Genomic DNA, 18,933 nt, shown 5'->3' on the forward strand with positions numbered 1-18,933 from the left:
GCTGGGAGAGCTCTCTGGGACTGGGGCTTGTCTTGCCAAGAGCCCCGGCCCCATAGCCAGGGAGCAGGTTATCGAGCTGTGGGCCACCAGCAGGGCCCTCCCCTGCAAAGAGCACATGGGCCTGCCCCAGGGGCGCAGCTGATCCCAGGGGAGTAAGGCAAGAGCAGAGTGGGAGGGGGAGCCCAGTACCACATGGACAGCGATCCCACCGCCCCAGGCAGCACGGGCAGGGCAGACGCGGCGCCTGCCTTAGCCCATCCCGCAGGAGCGGGGGGGCAGTAGCTACGTGACGCACTCTGCACTACAGCTGCAAACAGCGGGAAGGGAGGGGCCTGCGGAGTGAGAGGACCAAGACCTGGGTCTTTTGCCACCGCTGTTCTTTTGCCTTGACACAAGGTACATTTCTGCAGGGTCGAACGGGTGTATCTCGCCCACAAAACCCCCTCCGCGTTCCCTAACAAGCCGAACACCCACAGCCAGAAAACGTGGTTGAAAAACCTCCCAGCGCCTGGCTCGATGCTTCTGGATCTTTCTGGGGCGCCAGATCACGGGTGGGCCACATGCAACACTTTGTGGCAAGTCCAGGACGAAGGCTCCATTCAGCGAGGGGAATGGTAACAGCAGGTGAGCATCCCTCTCTCGCAAGGCGACCGGGCGTTCCAACGGAATCTGCCGCCTCTGGGGGGAGACAACCGTGGAGCTTAGCAGAGCTAGCTCTGCAGCCCGTGTACGGTTCCCAGCAGGGTGCAGATTCATGACATCCCTGGTTTCCTTGGCATGCAGACCTGCGCCTAATTTCTTCTAAAAGGGCCCGAAGGAAGTCAGCAGATGTTATTATTAAAAGCATTGAGTATCTGCAGCTCCTGAGATATTGTCAGCGCTCTAATTAGCTGATCAAACCGCGGAAAGCAAGGTGTTTCCCAACCGCTTAGTAATGAAAATAAGACCTCCAAGGTTAAAAGGCTTCTTTTAAACTGCACCGAGTTTATAGGTTGCAAAATGTTCTTTAATCAGCACATCCTTGGCAGGCCTGCAGCAGCCAGTCCCGGGAGCTGAGCTATGAGGCCGCATTGCTGGGCCGCGTTAGCAGTTCTCCTTCAGAAGCATTTGCTGCCATTTCTAGCAGCTGCATACTTGGGTCCCCGTCACAAACGGGTTCTCGTTCAAAATGGGCTCTGAGACAAACGTCCACACCGAGCCGCCTTAGCTCTGCTCCCAGGCACTTCAACTCTTTCCAACGTTATTTTAACATTGTCAGCCATTCAAAATGCAACCAATTCCAGCCCTTCCCCAGTGCTTTTCCGTTGTCCATTAGTAGCGCTGTGGGCAGATACAGCATCCGTGAAAGGAGCAGTGGCTATCCACACTGACATCTGCGGGTGCAGATACCCAGGGCTCTAAAGCGGATAGCCACAATTTTCAGGGTTCTAGCCATGGGCTGTTGGTGAAGGTAGGGATGGGGGAGGCAAGCCCCCCAGGCCCACCTCTAGCCCCTCCCCTTCTGAGGAGGCCCTGTCCCCTCCCCATCCCCCACAGGGAGGAGAGGGCAGGTGTGCACTTACCCCAGCCTCCCCGCCCTGGCAGGGTGCTGGGAGCAGCAAACACTCCACCCCAGAACACCTATAGCGGGCGGAGTGCGGGCGGGGCCATGGCTGGCAGTTTGGGAAGGCAAACCCTCCCCCACCTAGGCTACCGGACGCCCATGGTTCTAGATACAAAATGTGTAACTGCACGTGCATCTGTAGCTGCTCAGAGGAGCGGCGGATATCTGCATGCACAGCCGCAGGGGTCCGGGGACGGCGGGGGGTTTGCAGGGCTGTATTCATTTGGCACAGTTTCATCCTCAGGTGTTTTCCAAGTCTGGCACAAGCCAAACTAGGCAAAGGTGGGGATCGCCATGGGGCCTTGCCAGTTAGAAAGTGTCCCTGGGTCATTCTTCGTCTTTTCTCCAGCCTCATTAGCAAGGCTGATTCTGAGAGCCTGGAGATTTGCAGGCAGCCTGCCGCTCTTAAAGGGGGTAGGGGGAGAGGGCAGCCATTCTTCCACAGCAGCTAGGAATTTGCTTAGTTCTTGGACAGGAAGGGCTCTTTAGACAGTGGAAGACACCGTCGTTGGGACTGGAGTCAATGGATGACAGGGAAGGTGTGGAGAAGAGGGAGCATGCAGTATCGGTGCAGCTCTGGGGGCAGTGGGGGATTTCTTTAGGTGCTCTGCAGTTAAAAGCCCCAGCCTGGCAAGGCTTGGTTCTTTACACGCAGACTGCGACCAGACGACGTTCCAGGGAACATGCCGGGGGAAGGGTGCAGAGTGCAAGCTGCAGCGTCCAGCACGGCCGGCCTGCTCCTCCCACGGCGCTCAGACAGGAAACCCCAAAGCCCCATCCCGCAGGGCCTGGGGAGAGGAGAGAGGCACTGAGCCACGTGGGCCAGCAGGCTGACCAGAGCCCACGAGAGGGGCTTTGCTGTGGCTGCTCAGTGACACGTCCCCTCCCGCCATGCGTCACTTGGCTGTGTCGTATCTGGGGGTATTGTAGCCCGGCTGTTTATATCCGCTGATGGGTGATGGCTGCTAGAAATATGCCTGTGTGTGCGCCCCTGGGAGACACGGGGGGGAGGGGTAAATTGTCTCTGATTTTACAGACACGAATCATAGAATCATAAGTGTGTCGAGTTTTGAATTTGAGCTCCCGTCAGGGGCTCAGTGACACCAAACTAGTGACTTAATCACTGTTAAACGTTGTAGCACGTTTCCCTTTCCACGAGTGTGTCATCAGAGAATCACGGACACTAGAACTGGCAGGGACCTCACGAGGCATCGAGTCCAGTCACTGGCCCTCACGGCAGGACCCAGCGCTGTCTAGACTATCCCTGCCAGGCGTCCGTCTAACCTGCGCTTAGATCTCTCCAGGGATGGAGATTCCGCAGCCTCCCCGGGCAACTTATTCCAGTGTTTCACCACCCTGACAGGCAGGAAGTTTTTCCTGATGTCCAACCTTAATCTCCCTTGCTGCAGTTTAAGCCCCTTGCTTCTTGTCCTATCCTCAGAGGCTTTCTGATGTGCCCTTTGTTGCAATCCTAATCTGCCATTGACCGACTGCCCAGTGACTGAGAGCCAAACACACCCGCCAATATCTGCCGGAGTCCTAAGAAGGGTCACTGCTTTCCTCGGTTTCCCCAGCCTTTGCTCCTTCTGCCTTCACTCAGGTCTGGAAGCAGAAACAGTGACTTGTAGCTGGGGAGGCTCTGGTGAAATCTGACTGCATGGAAAGCCAGGGGCACTGCAACTCCCGATAGCCCTCAGCCCATGCGAGCTGCCTTCCCATGGCTTTCCAGAGATGCTTGTCACTCACTGTGCCACCTTCCAGCAAGCCTCCTCCAGCCAACGGACTCCGGGTGCTCTGCTCCAAGCCAGCCAGCACACCAGGAACAGAAAGCCGGCCTAGGATGGGGAATGTGTGTCGGGGGAGTGGGGTGGGGCTGCTTCTGTGCTTGTGCGTAGACTCTTACCCCTCGAGCTCTGCAGATCTGCTTCAGAGCTGCCGGCCCCGTGTGCCGAGTTCCGTACCGTGCTCCTCGCTGTGGTACCCGAGCACGCTGTCGTCCTGCACCGCATGGCTGGAAACGCTTCCGAACACTTTCCTCTGCCCACCAGCATTGCCTTTGTCTCACCAGAGCTCAGCTTCCGCAGCTGTTTCTCCGCGAGCCGAGCGCTGGGCCCCCTGGGGCCGTGGTGCGGTCCTGTCTGGGGAAAGACACACAGAGCAGAGAGTCAAGGGGGGGCTGCTGTTGTCTGGCTGAGTCATCTGCTGGCCACATGTGGATACCGAATGGGGCTGGCGAGAGAATTGATCCTCGTGGAGCCCAGACTAAGGGGCCTAGTGGTTTCCCATCACTGCTCCCTGGCTGCATCCCTCCGGGAAGGACTCGAGCCAGTTTCACACATCGCCTGGGACCCTGCCTCCCCCAGGCCGTATCCTAGGACCGTCAGTGGTTACGAGTCATTTGGCCCTCGAATGCTAACCCAGGATGGTCAGTGATGGGCGGGTGTGGCTCGCCTGGGATTCTTACCAGGAATAGCGTTTGCCTGTCGTGGTCGCCGGGTGCCCTTCTCCAGGCGCCGAGATAAGCTTGGAGAAGTCAGGAAACAGCCACACCAAGAGCCAGGCGCGGGGCCTGCCTGTGGAGAAGGACAGCGGGACAAGGCTAAGGCCTGGGCCTGCCGACACCTACCCTCACCAGGGGATTGCCCCGGACTTGTCTGCCAGCCAGCCTTTCCGGGCCCAGCCCGTCACATTCGGCACAGCCCACCCGCAGCAGCACTGGGCGGGCACTCGGCCAGCTGGGCCTTCTGCCCCTCGCGGTGCTCCCTGCTCTTCCTGCCCGGGGAGGGAAGGGGGCTTTTCCTCAGGCTGGGGAAATGGTCTCCCAGGGCCAGAGGCAAGGCCGAGGCTGGGCGCTGGTAGACAGCCCTGTGCGTGGGCTGCTGGGGGACCAGGACGAGGCCTTTCCAATCCCTCCCATCCGGAAGTCGGTGGCTCCGCCGACGCGCTCACTTGCTCTTTACACTCAGTATGTGCCGCGTCTCTGTCCACCCTAAAACTGCCAAAGTGAAACGGCCCCGTGGCGTCTGTGCCACACACCCAGGCTGACGTGGTCTGTGTAGGGTTACCAGGTAGTCCTAAAAAAAATACCGGACACGCTTCATGGCGGAAGGGGGGCAGGGACCGGCCGGGAGGGGAGCAGTGCTGGCCGGGAGGAGGGGGGGCCAGGAAACAGAGCTAACGGGGGGGGGGGGCAACAGGGCTGGCTGAGGGAGATAGGGGGGCTGACAGGAAGCAGGGCTGGTTGGTGGGGGGGGGGCTTGGCCAGAACAGGACTGGCCGCGGGATATCGAGGGGGGGGCGGTGGAGCTGGCCAGGGGAGCTCAGGAGGAGGAGGAGGAGGAGGAGGAGGAGGGGAGAACTGGCCGCCAGACGCAGGGCTGGCAGGGGTGCAGTGGGGCTGTCCGGGCAAGAGCAGGAACTGGCCAGCAGGAGGCAGAGCAGGAGGCAGAGCTCGCGGCGGGGGTGGGGAGGGACTGGCCAGGGAAGACCAGGAGGAGAAATTGGGGAGAATCAACCAACCGGCCAGCTAAGTGGGGGCGGGGGAGCAAATCAGCCGGCGGAGAGCAGGACTGACAGAGGCCCCAAAAACGGACTGTCCAGTAGAAAACCGGACACCTGGCAACCCGAGATCTGTGAGCAGGCACCTTTTGCCTGGAGCCGGATTGTCTGCGGAGCCGTGAAAACACGAGCACTCGGTGCACACGAGGCCAGACCCTGGCAGCCCAGGGGCACTTGTGAGCTGAGCGCTCGGAGGAAGAGGCCGGTTTCCAAGAGAGGTTTGACTTCCGGCTGTGCCGCCCTCATCTAGTGTGCAGCGGATACAGTGCGTTACTCCACAGGAGTCTGGCGGCTCCATCACTGTTACACGTTTGGAGCGTGGTTCCCTTTCCCGAGTGTGTCTAGTTTTGTATTTGCACTCCAGTCCGGGACGCGGTTGGCAGCAGGACTCCGGCCGCCTGGGTTCCATTGGCTGCAGACCGTCTGGATGACCGCGGCCCAGCCCTGTAACAGCTAGGAGCTGGCATTTGCTCTCGCTTAGTTGTCCCGTTAATTTCGAAAAAGTTGGGTCTGATTTTTCACCGTGTGAATGAGCGCGGCCTCTGGCCCTTTCAGTGCTAGTAACATGGACTGACCCTACCGCACGGAGGTGTTGTGATGCGCCAGTATTTCTGCTAGCGAATCCCTGTGGCAGCCTCCCGGGACAGGTGCTGCTGTTCTGCAAATGTTTGTGCCACTAAAGGTACAAAATTTAAAACCAGGGAAAGCGGCGTGTCCATCGCTTACTGCCTCAGTGTACTGGGGGACTCCTTGTCTTGTCAGTGCAGATGTTCTCGCTCCGCTTTTAAATTTGACATTAAATATTTTTATTGTGTATTTCAAATATTTAACTAAAAGAAGCTTTAAATATTATAATTTCGTCTTTAAAAGAATATAAAAACCATACACCTCTCTGAAAATCCTTGGCAAGCCAAGAAACCATTCGCCCTTGCCAGCGTCAACCCGTTAGCCTTTTCTTTCAGACTGAGAGAACCTTCCAGAAAAACGCGTGTTCTGGACTTTGACCGAACGATGAGTGTGCACGTAATTCTGCGGCGGGAGGGAGAGAGGGCGCTGTGCACCTGCAGGAACTCTCCCAAAATACTGTTCACACAAGGCCGGCATTACACAGCAGGAAACGGTTGCTGTTAATGGGGGCTGCCAGCCAGCCACGAGGCAGAATCACCTCTGAGAATTCTGGGCCAGATGAGCAGAGAAGTGGGGTGTAAAGACGGCCTAGAGCTCCGCTGTGCCTTCTCCCAGCCCAGGCAGGTTAGACCAGTCCCCGGGCTGCTCTGATACCAGCAGCTAACAGCTCCATGTGGCTAGAGAGCAGCCAGAGTGTGGTGCCGTATAGGAGCATCCTCCGGCCATGCTGGCACCGGGGTGGGAGATGCCATAGGAGCCAGTGTCTAGTCCTTTGCCACGGGAGGATCCATCTGACACTGATCGTCTCAGAGCCGGATACACCCACTGGAGACCAGAATCTGCCACTATGGCACAGAGCGAGCACGGCCGGCGTGCTGCATCTGTCTCAAGACCCATCTCAAGCTCGGAGACAAAGAAACAAGGCCCCAGCACGTTCCCGCTTGTCTCTCGGGTTCCAGCACTCAGAATCTGCTGCAGCCACTTGGCAAAAGAGGCCTTTGCCTGCCTCCCCCGGGGCTACACAGGAGCTGTGATGTGACCAGCCTTCTCTAGCGCAAACCCAGACTTGGAAAGTCTCCCTAACACCAGACTTGAAGGGCCTACACAGCAGGGCTTAACCCAAAATAAGTGACACAAATTGAGCCACGTCCACTGCGTAGCTTATTTTGAAATTAGAAGCATCTACACAGCACTTATTTCTAAATCGAGCACTCTTTTTCCCGACTCCCCTTACTCCTCATACAGGGAGGGTTACAGGAGTTGGAGTAAGACGTCCTCCAGCTTGACAGTATTTTGACACTATTTCGAAATAACTGCCTGCTGTGTAGACATGGATTATGTTATTGCAAAATAACACTGCTGTGTAAATGTACCCTACAATACACCCGATTTGAGCCGCGGTAGGTTGGCCTCCTCAGTCCCAAAAAAGAAACCGGTTTGTAACCCAAGTCTGAGTGACGTCCCTTTGCAGCCAAACACAGAACCAATTTCTCATGTGATGTTTTGTTTCCTTTTTCAGTAGCATATCAACAAGCTGCAACACAATCCGTATATTTTCTTACTGGCTCCGTTTATATTTTCAACCATGAACTTCTGCACAACTCAAGACATGGATTCATTAAGAAGCTACCCCCCAGAATAAATCCAGAAGGATTAAAGTGGCAATCCTGCGCTATTCTGTTAGAACCTACCATGTCACATATTGTATTTGGCTGTGTGCATGCTGGCTAGATTACAGAAACCTTACAGGGCATGAAAGCATTTCATCCAACTGAAAGCAACACTAGGCAGAGGCATAGTTTTATATTCAAGGAATTCTTTTCGAAAGTGGAATTTTGTGATTTAAAAAAAACTCAGGAGTCCATTTATAGTTTTTGTCATAACACCAAAAGGGAGCTAGTGCAATCTTTGTCAAATTAGAAACAGGCTCGAGTATTAGTCTTTATGTTGATGGTACTCAGGTATTAATCCATTAAAGTAATCAAAAGAGCTTAAATAAGAATCTGAAGGCTGCAATATATATGTCACTGAACAAGCTGTAAAACTTCCTGAAAAGGTGATTTCAAAGCCATATTGCCCAAGGTTGGCAAATTGCATATTTAATTATTTTGTCAGTCCCTCTTTCTACTCTAATCTTTTGGCAAAAGACCTTCAGACATATGAGATCAGTTAAGATAATTAGGGTATGATGGAATTAGGTGTTACTTGATTTTTAAGAAAGATACCATCCTCTGCTTTGGTATAAAATGTGTGCAGAGCCCAAAAGCTAGGCTGTATTGTAATGTTTTCTTTTCTATAAAGATCAAAGATCTTTAGCCCCTTTCAAGATGTCTGCAGAATTTGTTTCCTAATTATACCACATTTACTTATTTGTGTGCTGGGACATCACAGTTAACTCTTTGATTGTAAAGATGAGATTGGACCTTCATCCAGATGACGGCTGGCCAGCAAAACCCTTGCGTCTCTAAATTGCTTTTTAGATTACACGGCAACTCTAATTCTACTATTTGGACACGGTGTTTGCTTTATTTTTAAACACCCAAATCCTCTCCAGCCCAGATTTATTTTTCCTCCGTGCGAGTTTACACTTTCATTAATATCTTTTACAAGTCCTCACACTCTTCATGAACAAGAGTAAACTAGTCAGGCTTTGATTTGCGGGGAAGTTGGAACTGTTCTGACCCAATACTTAGGCACTTTCCATGAGGTGGTGCCTGAGTTTCTTCAGTAGAAGTTTCTATAAAAGATTTGGAATTAGAATTTTTTGGCTCACTTTCCTGACTTTATTTTCCCCCAGCTAGAGAGAGATAAAAGAGTGGTGAGGCCACCCCTGCAATGTGAAAACAGGCTGGACGGTTTGCCGTTCCAGCCGTGAAGTTACAAAAATCAATTTGATTAGAATAGCATGAAATCTATAAAATAAAAAGCTAAAACATTTATAGGAAAAGTCTAATATGAAACATTTTTAAACAATGTGTTTTATTTACTTTTTATCCATTTCCTTTCAAATACGTTCAAAAGAATCTGAGAATCTTCTCATATGTTTCCTAATTACATTTGCCTTTATGATTCCTGTCTCAACATATTTTCCCCTTCTACTTGGAGCCTTTTAACATGAAACATAAAAAAGCACCATGCCCAGTTTTTGAGAGAATATTTGGAAGAAACAGTCAGTATAATTCAGAAATCACAAATGCCCACAACACAGTGGAAAATGCAAATGACTAAGCTAATGCACAGATAAAATGTGAGTTTATTTAAGCTTTTCTCCTTTCTGTGACTGGCAGCTCCAGAAACCCCGAAAGAGGCTGTGAATACCCCCCCGATTGCAGTCCCTCATTCCTACTGTTTAACCTCTTTTAAAAACTACTGACTGACACTGACAAGAAATGCAAATGACTCTGGACCTGATCCCCCAGTCCCCAGCATTTGACACATGGCAGGATTGGCCCCTTCATGGAAAACAGCAATGGAAGAAATGTTTGTCTTTTCCTTTTTTCCTCTGGGGGGTTAGTAATGCTTTGGCCAAACAACAATATCTCTTGGTAGCAAATACAACATGCGCCTGTGAATATTTTTCAGAAATCTTAATGAAAAGCCTGCTTCTCGTGACCCAGCACTGCTGAGTCTGGCAATAAGTGTAAGAGAAAACTGCTCCGAACGGCAGCTTATTATTAACTGTGGCCGAGGTTCCTAAGTGACTGGTGATTTTGGTATCTCACCTGAAACCCTTGGAGGGGCCCGATTCTGAGGGTGCCAGTGCTCCCTTTCAGGGACTCGGAAGCTGAGCTCTGAAAATCACCCATCACTCATATCTTGGCCATTATTTAAACCACTGGAATCTCTCGCGAGGGAGGAATTTGGCGCTGGTGGCATCTCTGTGCAGGAATGGCTCTCTCGGGACCTGGGGTTTAGCTCGTTGGGTTCCTGATGGACCCCAGAGGACTGACAGACTGTGCTTTTGTATTTACAGCTGTTCCTTACCCCCACGAGCATGCTGCGCCGAGGGGCCGGCGAGGAATTCTGGCTGCCGGGAGCACCTTGTCATTACCAGACCCATCAGCTCTTTTGGGCTCTTTACATCAGGTCTGTACAGTGTCTGGGCCAAAGGGGCTCTGACAGGAACTGGAGACGCTGGGGTTTTGCATATTAATAATCAAGTGGCGATTTATCTCTTTTCTAAGAAAAATGAAACCTGCTACTACTTACTGACACGTTGAGAATAATCCCCGTGTTTTCTTAGAGATGGTCCTAAGGGCGTAGTCATGAATTTATGGCACTTTTCACCTGCAAGATCTCATCTAATTTAGAGATCAAGTAAAAACCGAAAGGGCTTTATTGAAATCTCTGGGAAGGATAGAAGGGACAAAAATATCTCCTGTCTCTGTTTATATTCTCCAGCTTCCTGCTCAGAAGGGGCAGGGTGGGCATTTTTAATTAAAAACATTCGATTTTATCATGTAAATTGGTTTTGTATTTAAATGATGTTTCCCTTTTTAAAAATAAAACTATTGAAATTGAAGTTGAAAGAATGGCAGCTAGTAGGAGGCCGAACTTCCAATAATCTAGTAAAATAGATACAATTATTTTTGTACGCCTTTAAGCAGGCATCTGGAAGCAGAGTTTGTTCAAGAGGGTCCCCAGCTTTTGGCAGCAGTAGCTTGGGGGTAATATTTGCATTTCAGTTTATTCAAGTAGTTCAGTTCAATCACAAGTTCATTCATAGCTGAGAACCCGACAGGAATCTGAAAAAGCAGGAAAGCTTGTTTTCCTCTGTCAGTCTCTGAACAAAACTGGAGGTGGGAGGCTGAGATATATTACTTCACTTGCAAAATATGGGGACCAGAAATAATCACTAGAATTCATCTATATTTACATAATTTATGTTTATTTCCTTTGTTAATAAGATGGTTAATTTTAAAAGCAAAATATATTTTGATACACTTACTTCTTCCCTTTATGTATCCAGCACATCTAAGGAAGTTTTCTTTAATGAATAAACAATCATTTTAGAAGCCTGGGTTTGTGCATTTTAATTAAATTTCAGTTTCCATCTAAATGTAGCCTGACCCAAATAATGAGTCAAATTAGTCAACGTCTAGTAAATAAGAAAAGCATCATTCACCATTTTATAACATACTAACCATGTAAAAATTAAGACTCTGAATAAATGGAAGTTATATCCCATAACTGCCTACAGAAATGTGTGCTGGTCTCCCAGGTCTCCCAGCTACCAAAGGAGCAGCACATTCTGTGCAAAGGCTGTGTGGAGTTGCTAATCAGCATGGTTTAATGGTTACCAAGCACGGAGCATCCACCTTTCTCTGGGAAAACAACGACACATGCAAAAGAAGATGAATATCGATCATTTAAACCCAGGTTTCCCGTTGTGGTTTAAATCACGATTAAAATGGGCGATTTCAACCCCCGCCAGCCCTCCGGGAAGGGCGTTGGGACGTTGCTAGACGTGCTGCTGCAGTGCTGGCCCGGCGGAATGCCGAAGTCGCAGCGCACTCTGTCTCCGGGAGCACGTTACACGGTGGCTGGTGGAAACTGACATTTCCACTGCGGCTTTCAGCCTTCAGAACATCGGAGCCTTCTGCCCAGCAGGGGTTTCTTTGGACGGTTCGGTGCTGAGTCTGGCGTTGCCTCATTCTAGGCAACAAGCAAATCCAGGGACGGCCACTGTCCTCACAACACACCCCAACAGACAGAGCGGCCGACCTGTGGCTCTGGGTAGGAGCCAGGGCTGAGCTGACTTTGCCGATGTCGGAACCAGGGACTCCATGGAGTTAGCACATTACTGATGCTTGGGGCAGAGTGGGGAAGCTACGGCCCAGGGGCTCGATCCAGCCCCTGGCTTCTCTGGATCTGGCTCCCGAGGCTTGGGGCTCCCCTCCAGCATCGGCGAGCCAGTGCTGGGCTCCAACTCTGCAGCTCCCTCCCACCAACCCCCAGCCTGCTCCTGCACCTTTCCACACTCCCAGATCCATCCCCCCCACGACACCCCAAGCCTGCTTCCCGGCAGCCCCCTCCCGCACACTGAACCCCGCCCTAGAGCCTATGGGGACCCACAAGTCTATGAGCCTGGGCCCCCTCGGTGTGCAAGGGGAATACAGGGAGTTTCTTTCTGTTTCTCAGTTGGGGGCCACATCAGTGAGGGGCCTTTTGTTTTGGGTTTTTTTTTGTTTCTCAGAGCACAGGAAGACAGCACACACACACACACGCACACACACACACCACACACACACACCCCGCAAGCAGGAGCAGCTCGTCCTCCTCATTGGCTGGTGCCAGGAGAGCTGCCCCTTCCTGTTTCCGTTCACGTCAGCCCCCGTAAAAGCCCAAGATTCGTGCCATGATTGGAAACACCTGGACACGGGGCTGTGTCCTTCGGGCACGGAGTCCTCCTGGAGAACCAGGAGTCCAACGGTTGCATTTCTTAAGTCCAAGGCCTCAGGCCAGGCTCTCTTCCTTCTGCTTCTCTGGTGCGGACGGGGCATGAAGTCGCACGTTCGAACGCCTTCCCAGCACTGCAGTCCTTTCTTCCTTCCGCATGCAGCCGCCAGCGCCTCTTGGCCTTGCACCTCCCCTGAGCCGTGCTCAGCTGCTGGCCCAGGGGCTTCCGGCGCCCCCAACAGGATTGTGAGGGGAGTGTCTACAACTGGACTGCGGCCTGGCGTCACATCCTGTGTGATGACATCACACGGCAGCATCGTGATGTCACGTCAGTGCCCTAGCTCAGTGCAGCTGTGCCCGGCTGTGGGGAGTTCTCGCTCTCGGGTTACTCCCGGTGCTGCAGCCCCCGACATCCACCTGGACTGCGCACCGGGGCAGGGCTCGGAGCAGCTTTCTGTCCCTGCTGGGAGTTTCCACGCCACGAGCGCCCTAGGCACTGCTCACCCGTCCCAGGCAATCGCTCATAGCGCCCTGAGCCAGGGCAGCACCAAATAGCCCCACGAAGCCCATTGCCCCCACTTCACCTCTCCGGCGCCTCATTCGCTGCGGGTAGGTGACCCTTGAACTAGGAATTACTTCCTGCCTCCTCGGGAGCATGAGCCGTGCCGAGGTGCAAGTGCAGACAGCAGGCCCACGTGTCCCCCACGGTTCCCTTTCTACCCGCGAATGCCCCTGTGCCACCCGCCGGGTGCCCGCCTGCCCATTCTAGCCACAGCGCAGCAATTTGTTCCCATACCCGGCGTGTTTCCGCGCACGCACCTAGCACAGCACCTGCTTCTGCCCGGAGCCTCTTCGGCCTCGGCACCTCTTCCCGCTTGCCAATGGCAGAGCATCGCAGCCTCATTCCAGGCAGGCGAAATGCCCCAGGGGAGTCTGAGCCACCAGCCTTGAGTCTCTTAGGCCCTGCCTCACTTCAGCCTGTGCCTCCTTGCCCTTGTCTTCAGCAGCTCAGATTACACGTGCTTGGCTGAGTGGTTGAAATGGGGACGTAATCATCTTTCCCTTCACAATGAGAGCTTTCCGTTCTCTGCCCAGCGTTGCTGTTAACTCTTTCCTTTTCAGCTTCTCTTCTGCTCATTTTAATCGGCGTTTGCTCTCGGAATCCAGCGCTTGGCCCCCTCCCTTCCCGCTTACCTTTGGCCCCAGCTGTTTGCACGGACTTATACACAGCGTGGCTGCTGGGCAAGCTGTTTGCCAGCATTCGTTATCTATTCAGGCAAGGTTTCAAATTTGTCTAGTTCCTCTAATCTCCATTTGGGAGGGCTTTTCTCCATAGCACTGACTATGCACTGACTCTATTTTTCCATTTAATCAGTGAATAATTATTCAGCTTCTGCTCTTCAGAAGCCCTGGTGAGTTTGGTGTGCCTGTTTGCTAGTCTTACTTTCTTTGTAAAGCTTTCCCTTTCGGCAATGTTGGATTTTTAACTTCATGTTGCACCGCCCCTCAGATTGGTCCGGTTCAGTAGAGCATTCAAAGAACTCAAGTGTACCCTTAAACACGTACCTAAATCCTTTCCTGAATCGAGTCGTTCTTCTGTCTGACCAAGACCTGTCCGTGAGGGTTGCAAGTGAAATTTTGACTATGTCACTTTTCATGGAACAATCAGAATATTCTGAGGCCCTTGCTTTCTATATGGGTAAAATTTTCCACAACGCCCAGCACGTATTCCAGAGAGATTGCGGGAAACCTGAGCACAAGTTAAGGGGGAGGAGTGTCCTAAGTCTCTTTTGAAAATGAAACTTAGGCTCCTAAAACATATGTGCTTTTGAAAACATTTCTCCTACCTCTTATGGAAGGACATGTCCAATTGTTTCATTTACCTGCTTTTAACAAACTGGATTTGGTGTCCGATACCACATGGGCTGTGGATGAATTTTTGATCAAGGAACTTTGTGATCCCTTCTTGAAAATTTTCTGTGTGAGCTACTAAAAATCCCCAGGCTCCGATCGGAATTCCATCTCTAACTGTACCTTTTTGTCCAGAATTTGTGTAGTCTCTTAAAAAAATTATTCAGGGGAAAAGATTTATTCTCAACTGCAGAACTGTCATTAGACTGTCTGTGCCCAAACACCTGGACTTTCCTGTTCAGGTAAAATATACAGAATATTTAATTATGCAGATTAGCTTGTCTGCACTCGGCATTTCCTGGACAGCAATGGTTAATACTAACTAGCTAAACTTTAAAAACTTTTCCCCTGGAAGCATCTCCCGCTTTCCCATACCTAGTAGGTATAATTCTCTGCTCCTTGACATTGTTAATATTCCAATAGAAGTATATTAAAGAGACAACAGCAAAGGGATTGTGGAGCAACAATGAGAGAGTCCTAATATCTGCACATATAAATTAATTCTGCTGCTAGGTTGGAATTCTACTGACAGGCAGTGTTCTTATTCCTCCAGTCCCTATGATGAGCCAGAGACCACCTCCTTTTTAAACAAAATTTTGACAGAAAACCACAGAGAATAGTTCTTCTTTGTATAAATAATTACAAAGCTATACAGCAAAAACTTGTTCAAAGTGAAGAAGTTTAAAAAGCAACCTACCACCTTTAAAACAGTCATTTGTACTAAAATGTTGATAATGATTTGAAGTGAACTTTAAAGTTTATTTCTATTAAATTTAGCTTAATTGAATAAATTAATAGGAAACATTTAAGATTAGGACAAATGATTGCTTATAAATTATACACTAATTCCATGAACATTCTTGTAAGTTTGCACATGCTACAAAATAAAAAGTAAGGGGGAAAAATCATGCATGTCCCCCCATGCTTTAAGGAGTTTTGTAATTGGAATTTACACCATAACTTTGCTTGTCCCATTAGACGCATACTGAAAGATATGTTAAATTCATCATTCACTTGTTAAACTGGTTAAATATGAATATAAATATCTGAGCATTTACCTTGTTGTGACTAGGTGCAGCAGACAAAGTTTCAGGTGAGACCCAATGGCGTGCCTATGCTGAGCTGAGGAGAAGCCCATGGAGGATTAGGGTGTGTTAAGTCTTTCTTCAGACAGGTGCACAAACACTTCCCCCTTGTAGGTGCTACCTGCTCTTTACTGGACATTTATTACAAGTCAATGCAATTTCACAAAGCACCTGCATGCAATAAAAACCTATTACATGTGTGAGGCCTTAAGGAAATTAACAGTTCCTCCCTAGGGATGCATATTTTGTTAAGATGTTTATTACAGATGAAGTGGTCCTAGGGTAAAACATTAACAAGTTGTAGAGTGATAAAAGGAATTTTATCATTTCTCAGTGACATAAATAGGAAGAAACATTTAACTAAATCTATAAAATCCTGTTTCCTAATGAATTTGCTTTAACTATTTACTAACTGGATCAACTGACTGCGGCCAACATTTGTTTGTTTGTTTGTTTGTTTGTTTCCCAAAGCAAAATGAATCCATGACCAGACATGTTCATTAACACGATTCGTTCTGCTACCAGAGATAAATAAAATAAATAACTGTCTGAACAGAGTAAGGAAAAATCAGAGCTCTGTGGTGAGATTCAGGAAAGCACGGTTTTAAAAGTTTGTTTGCTGTTGTCATATTGACTTAAGCATTAAATGTTAATTTCACCTTCTGTACTAAATTATAATAATATTATCCTTAGCTCTTACATTCCGTCATATTTTGTGACACGGTCCAGCAATTTATTTTTGGTTAGGGTTACAAAAGCGTATTCTTTTTTTAACACCAGATTAACCGCATTTGTCTGTGCTCCATTATTCGAGATGAAAGCATAGAGTGCTGGCTTTGGACATCACATGCTGAATCTAATTGAATTATATGAATGTAGTTAAATGTCTACTTCAGAAAGGCTATATTCACTTTCAAGATTAGTTACTTCAAGAGTTAATGGGCTATTTAAACAACATAGTCCAAGAGCCAAACACAGGTGGGCTGCGTTAATAACTTTATTTAACCCGCTTTTCCCCCTTTGAGAGGCACAAGCCATCCATTAATGCATTCATTAGAGTTTATGGCGTAGTTCTGCTTTTCTCCTAATGACACTGTCCAGACTCAAACTTGCTCAGCTAATTTAGCCCAGCTGCCCTTTGCCTCTCAGCAACAGGTTTTGTTCTTCAATCCTGCATGCGAACGTGTCCTGGTGATTAGTTCGTGTTGCATTGCTACTCTTTGCAACATTGGTTTGGGTATTTGCTGCATCGGAACCCACTTTTCCTTTGGCTGGGTCCCATGCCAGCCAGCGTGGCTTTGGGCAAATGCCCCGTGGGCAGCCCCGGGGAAAGGCAGTGCTGCCTAAGAGCTGCACCCCAATTCCCAGGTGGACTTGTGTTCCGATTTGATTGAACTGAACAGTTTATGACCTTCCTCTAACCAAAGACGCTACCAAGTTTTAATGCCCAGGTCTGCTGCAAGCATTGGTAACCATTCCTTGCTAGCGCCACGCCGGAGCCCGCTCCCTGACTTGTCCAACCGAGTCCAGAGACGTTCCTCCTGGACGTCGCCATCTCGGTGAAGTGTGTAATCGGGGGCTGAAGTGCTCGCTTCCCCCAGTAGCTACAGCCCAGCTAGCCTGTGCCTGTTTAGTAGCCAATTCCCCAGGTACTAATGAACATCACAAGGAATAAGAATGCCCAATGTGTCACTCGGACTCACAGCCAGGACCGGATGCACAGACTCAGCACTATCGGCTGCTGAAATGTGTTCAGTTTATTTGGGGATTTTTGTCAGATTAGGCTTTGCGGGTCTGCTAGTCCTGGAGTTTGCCTCTCAGGCAATTTGTGGCCAATGTGAACTAGCCTTCACCGTCTCAGACCCGAGCCATGCTGAGACCTCCGGGCTCTTTACTGCAGCTACTCCCCCGGGAGAGCATGTGCCCGCTAAGTGTGAATTAAAGCTGCACCTCGTCCCACGTGGCATAGTTAACGATCCCAGCGGACGGTGCTGGATGAGTTCTGGGTGGGACTTGCTACAACGCAGCAGGGGGATGGGCTCGTTGGCTCCCGAGGTCTCTTACCCCCCTAGGATTCTAGGATGCTCCCCAGACTGGCACTCGTGTTCTTTTGCACCCGTATTTGGAAAGGGAAAGCTAGTCCCTGCTACAAGCAGGGTGCAAGTCACTGAACATCTCTTACCGGTCCTGCCCTATTGCACCCTGGGTCCCTGCCGGAGCCGCACTGGCTGTCGCCTCTGACAACGAGCATGCCGTACGCTGCAGGCATGACAATGGTGAATGGCAGAAACTGAGACCCACCGCTGCTCCACTCCACTCGGCAGAGGAACGGCCCTTTCGGTGCTTGGATTGCAAATTCAGAGGGGCAGAAGATGCCCAGCTGGCAGGGTATCACCCATACAGTCCTGGATGCTGCCTAGTGCACTGTGTGGGGAGAGACCTGAGCAGATGTATCCCCTTCGGGCAGTTGCTGTCTGGTTATTGTGCTCACTCCTGGCGCCTCGGAGGGAAACAGGAGCAGTGCAGCTGGTTAGGAATGTGGCAGTGAGGCTTGTCGGGAACGTGGCAGTGCAGCTGGTTAGGAACGTGGCAGTGCAGCTTGTTAGGAACGTGGCAGTACAGCTGGTTAGGAACATGGCAGTGCGCCTGGTTAGGAACTTGAGAATGAGGCTGGCTAGAAACATGGCAGTGTGGCTCGTTGAGGTTGTGGCAATGAGGCTGGTTAGGAACGTGGCAGTGCAGCGCATTAGGAATGTGGCAATGCGGCAGGCTAGAAACATGGCAGTGTGGCGCGTTAGGGACGTGGCAATGAGGCTGGTTAGGAACGTGGCAGTGCAGCACATTAGGAATGCAGCAGTGCGGCTGGTTAGGAACGTGGCAGTGTGGCTCGTTAGGGATGTGGCAGTGAGGCTGGTTAGGAACGTGGCAGTGCAGCACATTAGGAATGCGGCAGTGCGGCTGGTTAGGAACGTGGCAGTGTGGCTCGTTAGGGATGTGGCAGTGAGGCTGGTTAGGAACGTGGCAGTGCAGCACATTAGGAATGCGGCAGTGCGGCTGGTTAGGAACGTGGCAGTGTGGCTCGTTAGGGATGTGGCAGTGAGGCTGGTTAGGAACGTGGCAGTGCAGCACATTAGGAATGCGGCAGTGCGGCTGGTTAGGAACATGGCAGTGTGGCTCGTTGGGGTTGTGGCAATGCGGCAGGCTAGAAACGTGGCAGTGTGGCACGTTAGGGACGTGGCAATGAGGCTGGTTAGGAACGTGGCAGTGCAGCGCATTAGGAATGTGGCAGTGTGGCTGGTTAGGAACGTGGCAGTGTGGCTCGTTAGGGGTGTGGCAGTGAGGCTGGTTAGGAACGTGGCAGTGTGGCTCGTTAGGGATGTGGCAGTGAGGCTGGTTAGGAACGTGGCAGTGCAGCACATTAGGAATGCGGCAGTGCGGCTGGTTAGGAACGTGGCAGTGTGGCTCGTTAGGGATGTGGCAGTGAGGCTGGTTAGGAACGTAGCAGTGCAGCACATTAGGAATGCAGCAGTGCGGCTGGTTAGGAACGTGGCAGTGTGGCTCGTTGGGGATGTGGCAGTGAGGCTGGTTAGGAACGTGGCAGTGCAGCACATTAGGAATGCGGCAGTGCGGCTGGTTAGGAATGTGGCAGTGTGGCTCATTAGGGATGTGGCAGTGAGGCTGGTTAGGAACGTGGCAGTGCAGCACATTAGGAATGCGGCAGTGTGGCTGGTTAGGAACGTGGCAGTGTGG

At 50.8% G+C, this 18,933-nt stretch overlaps 1 long non-coding RNA gene across 2 annotated transcripts; it reads right to left on the reverse strand.

Moving 5' to 3' along the window:
* Positions 1-540: 540 nt before the first annotated feature.
* On the reverse strand, positions 541-15,273 carry LOC106732013 (uncharacterized). 2 transcript variants are annotated; one of them, XR_012897211.1, is made up of 4 exons: positions 15,157-15,273; positions 4,068-4,176; positions 3,507-3,741; positions 541-678 (listed from the first exon to the last, which is right to left on the reverse strand). It is a non-coding gene; the product is annotated as an uncharacterized LOC106732013 (long non-coding RNA). The 2 variants fall into 2 exon arrangements; XR_001368254.3 differs by lacking the exon at positions 541-678 and adding an exon at positions 2,188-2,391.
* Between the last annotated feature and the right edge of the window lie 3,660 nt (positions 15,274-18,933).

The sequence above is a fragment of the Pelodiscus sinensis genome, chromosome 22, assembly GCF_049634645.1.
Source record: "Pelodiscus sinensis isolate JC-2024 chromosome 22, ASM4963464v1, whole genome shotgun sequence".
NCBI classification, from domain to species: domain Eukaryota; kingdom Metazoa; phylum Chordata; order Testudines; family Trionychidae; genus Pelodiscus; species Pelodiscus sinensis.